Raw genomic sequence first — 7,903 nt, 5'->3', positions numbered from 1 at the left:
TCTTTTTTTTTTTTTTTTTTTTTTTTTTTTTTTTTTTTTTTTTACAAGATTTTTTTTTTATGTTGTGTTTAACCCCCCCCCCCCCCCCCCCCCCCGCGTATTTTATTTTTTTTTTAAGTTTAATTCGGACGTTGTAGCATGTAGATGATAACAACACAGAGGGAAGGTACTGTTTAGGGAGTCCATGCAATACAATGGCAAGACATTTCAGTACAATTCAACTCAGAGTACAAGGAAATCCATGCTACAGCACAATATTCACATCTCTCAATTTCACTCTATTTTTTTTTTTTTTATTTTTAACTTTGCTGAGATTGTCTGCTTATTGGAGATAAATGTCACCTAAAAAGCCAAAATATAAAATGCTTCATTTTCATTCACATCTGCGCTAGAGAAATGAGATTGGGAAAAAGGCTTTCAAGGAGCTGAGAAGAAGTGCTTTAAAAAGAAACTGCAAGTCTCTGGGGGCAAAGGGGCATATGTGGGTTGGATAAAGCAGAGAGATATTTTTGTTACTAATGCAGAATGAGAGAGAAAAAAAATCAGCAGCACTGCCAATAAAGCCTGTTATGTACGTTCTCTATAATAAAATTTAAGAGACATTTCATATTCTATTCCATAGCTTCAAATGACTTAATTGTACCATTAACTCTATAACCTTGTTCTGAAGTTAACTTATGGTTCATGAAGTTCCTTTGAAATAAATGATCCTAGAAACTTTTTGTATGAGATGGTTTTCAAAATTTTCCTCTGGCTATTGTTATTTAGTTCATCAATATATATGACCTGGCACTACATTTAATTATATTAATTATATGCAATAATTCTGACAAAAGAGATACCATTTCCTTTACCTGACAAAGAAGCCACTTCAACTAAGAAATTAAAAATTGCAAGGTGAAATAGAAGGACATCAAAGAAAAATATGGAAAAGACAGGAAAGAAAGAAAGTGGTGAGGAAGAGAGAAAAAATGAAAGGAAACAGGAAAGACGGAGAAACAGATCTTGTTTTTCTTGACTTTTAAACCTGTCCTTTTTGTTTAGCAATATTTTATTTGTAGAGAACCACAAATGTATGCTTTCCATCTACCACTGATATAAGGAATTCTGCTTCCTATGGACTACATTGATAATGTGTCTCCATGGATGTATTCCAGAGTAGAGTCATTTAGAAATCTACTGGATGTTCAGCTTTTCTGAACTATAAGGTTAGCACCAAAATAAAGCAAAAGAATAAATAATGTTATTATGGAACACAGCAGAAGTTTTATTTTCTCAGCCATTTTTACTGCAGTTCCAGAATAAACATGACAAATGTGACTACACTGATAGGCACTAGGAAGATTTTTTCACAATGCTTGAATGCACTTTTAGCACTGATGTTCACCAACAGGTGTCTCATTACCTAACAATTCATGTATGACGAAAAATGGCTTACTTGTTTGTAGAGATTCAAGAAAATCTGTCATACAGAAAACTCTAGTTCTTGTTTTTCTCTAATGATGCAACATAATATTTGAAATTATGCTGAAATGTATACTTTGGATCTCCAGGTTTCAAGTATGCAGTTGAATCTCATTGCTTTGTTTCCCTACAACTCTTTTGCTTTCCATGACACAGCCACTATCAAAATTAGCTGCTGCTTCTTTAGATGGAAATACATGTGTATACCTTTCCTTCATTTGTATTTACAGTTTTTCATTTTCAGCAATATGATGCAGTTTAATGATACAAGCATTGGTAACAACTTTCTACCAGGATATTTAAAGTAATATGGACTACATTTGCCTGAAACATATATTTGATGGTGAAAATTAGATACATGACAAATAAGCATGTGTTTCTCTGAAAAAAAAATAGGACAAATAGGCATATTTCCTCCTCTTATGGAGGAAACAGTGTTTTGCACTTAAAATTCAGGAAAAATGACAGATTATGTTTTTTGACATTGGTGCCAATAATGGGACCTCCAAGATGTCTTCCTGAATGTGTGCTCCAAGAAGTAGTGAGTGGTAGCTGGTACAAGCATCTTCAAGGAATGACCTGGTTTCTTTGAAATTTGGAGGGCCTGTCCTCTCTCATCTTGGTCTAGGCGTAGGGTGGTATTGAATTTCATTTTGCATGATCTCCAACCCTCCTTTTGGAATTTGATAAAAGGAGCTTAAAAACCTACCACAGCCCCTGACATAGATTCAAAGTTTGCTAGGAGCAGCAGGGGTAGGCTCCTACTTTACAGAGTCACCAGAGTCCTAAATAAGAGGAAAAACATAAGCTCATTAGTTAAGCTATGAGTATTTTTCTTCAGAAGTGTTACTTTTCATTATTAGTTGTATATGGAGACAGGTTTTGGCAGTCATATGAGGTATGTATCATGCATCATTCATTGCTGCCTTGAGTCTGAACAATAAACATTTTTGAAATACAGACCATAAAGGAAAGGATAACCCAAGAAGAGAACATCTAGTTCTGTGTCAACAGCCTGTTTTGGTGCTATGCAAAGTTATGCACAGTCCAGCTAGAGTGGGTGAAAAAAAATTGTAATCACATTTAATAGGAACATTTCATGGTAACCACTGGAAAATGCTAGGAAGTACATTTGGCGTGTTTTTGTTGCATGATGTCTGCGCCTGATGCCTGACTAGTATTTGGGGAATTTTCTAGTGATGGGCAGGTAACAGTTGCTAAATATATGAAGCTTGGGAAAACTCCTGTGGTTCTCAAACTGCCCTCAGTTGCATGCACACAGAGGGGGATAATCTATGATGCTCACTAAAGCCACTTTTTCCACAGTGGGTCTCCCTAACAGACATTTAGTTTGGCAGAGTTTCTTGGGTAGAAAACTGCACTGGTCTTAACATGGATAATGTATGTGGTTCTTTTTCCATAACGCCTGACAGGATCTCTCAACCTTCACCTTCAGTGACTTAATTTATCTAAAATCTGCATATGCCCTGGAGAAAAAGAACTATCAAGGACTATGTCAAACCATGATGTGGTATTAGAGACACAATCGTCCACCATCTCCTTGGAGCACTGAACTTCAGTGCTGAAGCTGATGGCAGTAGATGTAAAGGGTTTTGGACAGCGCAATGCTTTCAGTTAGAGTTTTGTGAATAAGAATGTGAAAATTAACTTTGAGCATTGACAGAAATGTCTAATAGACATAACAATAAAATAAAACATTAAAATTGATGAACTTGGAAAAATATAATCACAGGGCTTCTCTTCATTGGATGCTGTCATAGCTGCTGCAAAAGAGTAGATAGGAGGGAAGCCTGAAGATATTATTTAATATTGAAATAACCTTTTATGTGTGTTTTTCACATTTGCAAAACTGAAAACATGCAGTGTTTTCCACCTGCGTCTGAGAATTTGAAATAGGCCTTAGGCAGTACTTCTGTGGGAATTAATACTGGGTTTTCTTTTATCTTTTTTTGTTTGTTTGTTTGTTTTTTTGTTTTCTGACAGTTTTTTTTTTTTAAATCAACTCAACATTATATTGAATGGGAACTTTAATCCATTTTCTGATCTTTCATTGCTAAAGAAAAGGTGGTGAAATATTAATAAGTGGTGAGATGGGTCCCAGCATGGTAAAAGCTGTTGTTAAACACCATTTCATTTAATGCTGTTCTCTTTGTGTTATTGTGAAACTTAGATGTGTTTAGTGATGTGGTATTAATAATTAAAATTTTCTGAAAAAAAATATGCAACTGGAATTGAAGTTGTAAAGAGATGCTTTAAGTTCAAATATGGATATCTGTCTCCTATTCCTGTTTCAATAGCTGGGAGTCAAGAGCCAGAATATTTTCAGTATCCACACTCTCTTAATGTAATATTAGCAAAAAATTGGAGCTTATGAAATTATGACACCTCCATCTACCTATTTCTAAAAGGATTGCCTCTCAAGCAGAAAGACACTTTCAAACATGATTATGTTTATCCAGACTGATTACCTTTAGAAAGAAAATACCTGCTCTGTTAATAAAAATATCTGCCACTAGACCCTGACAACTGATAACTATACAAAGGATAATTTCTTTATGTTGTCTATAGAAAATTTAAACTTGCTGTCTCCTAAAGAAATTTTAATTGGTTTCAAGGGTCAATATTTATTTGCTGCAGGTTTTCTAACTGTATTTTTCTTTTCTTCTTCACACCAAATGACAGAGAGATTCTGCACTGAACCCTTGCCTATGTATCTGACCAGTTTGCTAGATGGCCAGAAGGGACAGGGCTGGAAAAAAAGTAATTCTGTATTCTTCTGGTTGTACACCCATAGGCAGCTTATTTGTCCCTGTCATAAATCAGAGCAATGTCAAAGGTACCTTCACTCACAGCTGCCTGGAAAGATAGTGAACTGCTTTGGAAGTTATGGTCAGGGACAAACAGGGTTCAGCATGATTTCCTTTCCTTTCAAATTTTCTTCTCTCATATACTGTTTTTGTTATTTATTTATTTATTTAGTTAGTTAGTTAGTTTTGTTTTTAAGGATCCATGTCAGTTGGTTCTAGAGTTCGCTACATTAGTTCTACTGCGATCACATCCTCTGTTGCTAGGATCATATCTGTGCTGGCAAAATGTCATGGTTATGGCCTAGCTCCATTTTAAATTTCCTTCAGTTTTTCTAATCAAGTCTCTCATTCCCTTTATTGCTTGTGTGTCATCATCCAGTGGTGGAATGTCTCACTCCAGTAAACATATTTGTACTAGTCTTCCCCTCAGTAGTGCAGGTAGCAGTGACATAATATTTGGCTCATACTGACACCCAGTGACTCTGGCTGGCTATTATAATGTTCTCACAGTCACAACATGTTTTGTTGTTGTGGTTACTCTGAGCTTGCTAAATCATAGTTAGTTCAGCTTTGCCTATCCTACTGCAAAATGTTTCAGTAAATGCACTGACAGTCAGGCCTTGGGCTACTGTATCTTGTGTATCAGCTACCCTTATCCAATGTGTCCAATTGCATTTTTGTGCAGCAGTTTTTTGGCAAACCTTGAATACTCTGTGACCAAAAGTGTCACATAACACATCTTTTCTTATGTTTTTGTACTTTTTGTCTGAGCTGGCATAGTTTTATATATATATATATATATATATATGTATATATATATATATATTTCAAATCTGACATGTCTGCAGAGAGGTGAATCTTGCATATCCTTATATTGCTCTTTTTTATTATTATTATTTTATTTTTTTCATAGTAGTCTGTCATAAATTAAATGAATACATTCATGTAACATCTTTTTTCAGTGGCCACATGACATAAGTCAGCAAATGAGCTTACATAGCATTCAAAAAAATGTGTAATATAGCTATTTGAATCTGCAAAACAGTACTAGTGAAATTAGGAGACTAGCTTCTCCCATGGACAATGAAGAAACCATCATGAGGTCTTAAATGACTTCATTAGTTCTTAATCGGAATACTGAAATATACAACCTAAAAACAAACAAAAAAGCAAACATAACAAATGAAATAAAGTAAAATAAATGCAAAACCAAATACAACCTAAAAACAAACAAAAAACAAACATAACATATGAAATAAAATAAAATAAATGCAAAGCCAAAACCAAACTAAACAAAAAAAAATCAAAAAAAGGATATATATATATACAGTTTTTCAGGTTTGGGGTATGAGTTATTACTGAAAGGATTTGGTAGTCACAAGGATGAAAATTTGAAATGTAGACCTGTGTCTCTGCAGGTTAAAATTAGAAATTTCTGAGAGAGATGGATATTTATATGGTAAACCAGAAGCTGGGGATGCAGATTTAAGTCACTTGTTCACAGGACTTCGGAGTAGCATTTGACGTTATCTAAATGCAACACCTCTGTTAGCAGATTGAAAATCAAAGTGTAACAATTTGAGCTAATAGTAAGGTAGACAGTACAAATAAAAGAGATAAAATAGACATCATGCACTGTCAACAGAGACAAGGACAAAAAATTCCAGATTAATACCACAAAAATCAAATAAAATGAACTACTCCAAAGCTGCCAGACAAAAGGTTTATTGTCAAAATACAGTATAAAAACTTGAATAGAAAATCTCAGAAGGAAGCTTATAGATTTACAAATTATATCAAAATATAATTTTCCTGCAGTTTTATAATCTGAACAAAATTGAACTGCTATGTTTAGAAAGGAAAACAACAGTTTTAAAACTTCAGATAAATGTTTGCAGAGAGCTAGATGTTACCGTATCTTTCTGTAGGTACACAAGGAGTTAAAAGAGAATTATGTGGAGTTGCTTTGGAAGTGCAGAGCAAGGATTTGAAGTGCTAGATGGGATTTAATTATTTTCACTGAAGAAGTTGTGAGATGGCAAAAGACCAGAGACTGATGTTCCTCAGGGAGGTGAGAGCTAAAATGTAGCTGAGATTTATTTTGTCTTTGCTCCAACCAAAAAATTGTTTTGATCATTTCAGAATGACTTTAGAATAGAAGTGAATTTACCAAATAGGTATAAGGGTTAACAAGGAGTTTCTGCCTTTCTGGTTGGAGTGAAGAGGGGAAATTCAGCAAGAAAATGACATTCCCATTTTATCCCCTACCTCAGTTTAGTGGGTCAGCAGAGAAACACATTCAGTTTCCTTCTTGGACAGTGGGTACTTAAATACATAAGCATTCCACCTAACCAGATAGTGGTCCAACCAACAAATTTTTCTGTCTCTCTGGATGAGTGGTAGATGGTAATCCATGTGTTTTATTTTGAACATGAACACTTGACACATTAGGATAAAGAAACTCTCTATTGTAATGACTGTGTAAACATTTTATAGAAAATAGAAAAAGGTCAACAGGATGGAAAAAAAATGTGAAAGTGAAAGGAAACCCTGCCTGTGAGTTACCATATTACCTTTTTCTTGGGAAATGAAAAATATGCATTCATGTCTTCTGAAATAAATTACTCCTATAGATGTGTGCACAAAGTGATAGTTTATTGCATAAAGGAAAAATAACTTCATCTTGTTCTCTTTATGCATTTTTTTTAATCTAGATGATCGATTTATTTTTTTTCTCCCAGTTTCCAGGAGAAATTTGCCATGTGTCAAACAATTTCACTGATACGGATCAGTTTGATTTTCTTTTTAGTGAGAACAGTTTTTAGTTTCTGTTATGCCTTGCTTTGCCTTCCCACTGAAAATGGGGTAACAGAATGGGGACCTTCCATTAGCAAAAGTGATCTATTTTTCTAAAAAAGTCTAATTTGATTTTAAATCTTTTTTTTTTTTTTTTTTTTTTTTAATAATGAATTAAAGAATAATAATATTCTCAACTAGTTTTTTTTGGACTCTCATTGATTTCAATGATACAAGCCCAAACTTCCCACAGATGTTTCTGGAAGTTCAGTACTCAATGTAATTAAAGAACTGGATATGTTTTTTTCTTCTTAATATGTTTATATATTTAAGTAGCAAAACATTATTAAACAAACAAATTAATATAGTGAAATTTCAAATGTGGTATAGTAAAATATGAATCTATCATTCACTTTGCAGAGGGAAATTCATAATGAAAAATGCAAATAACATTATTTACAAATCAGTATTAACTTTTTTATTACCTTAGAACAGGGCAATTGGGTTACATTAATTCAATATGTTTTGGAGAAAAGGGCTAATTAATATACAGGCATTTAATGTTTGACTTTTGTCACTTCTCTAGAAAATGCAATTAGAAAGTTTCAAAATGTTTAATTATAGTGCTTGCCTTGATCTGTAGTTTGTGATGCATGCACAGATTTTTATCTTGTAATGTCTTCAACAACCTCTTCTCTGTCTGAAACTCTGTGAAAGTTTTTCTCCAGATCATTTCCATTCTCCTATGCTATGACATTAATCTATGAAATTATGTCCTTATAAAGAAAAAAAAAAAAAAAAAAAAAAAAAAAAAA

General features: G+C 33.7%; 1 long non-coding RNA gene across 1 annotated transcript in view; it reads left to right on the top strand.

Moving 5' to 3' along the window:
• The first annotated feature begins 1,051 nt into the window (after positions 1 to 1,051).
• LOC118165752 overlaps positions 1,052 to 7,903 on the top strand; it is a 24,820-nt gene continuing 17,968 nt past the window's right edge. The window contains exons 1-2 of the long non-coding RNA XR_004750223.1: positions 1,052 to 1,208; positions 4,168 to 4,245. This is a non-coding gene — a long non-coding RNA (uncharacterized LOC118165752). The remainder of the gene's footprint in view (positions 1,209 to 4,167; positions 4,246 to 7,903) is intronic.

Source organism: Oxyura jamaicensis, chromosome 4 (genome assembly GCF_011077185.1).
Source record: "Oxyura jamaicensis isolate SHBP4307 breed ruddy duck chromosome 4, BPBGC_Ojam_1.0, whole genome shotgun sequence".
Taxonomy (NCBI): domain Eukaryota; kingdom Metazoa; phylum Chordata; class Aves; order Anseriformes; family Anatidae; genus Oxyura; species Oxyura jamaicensis.
This window is presented reverse-complemented; position numbering and strand designations above follow the sequence as displayed.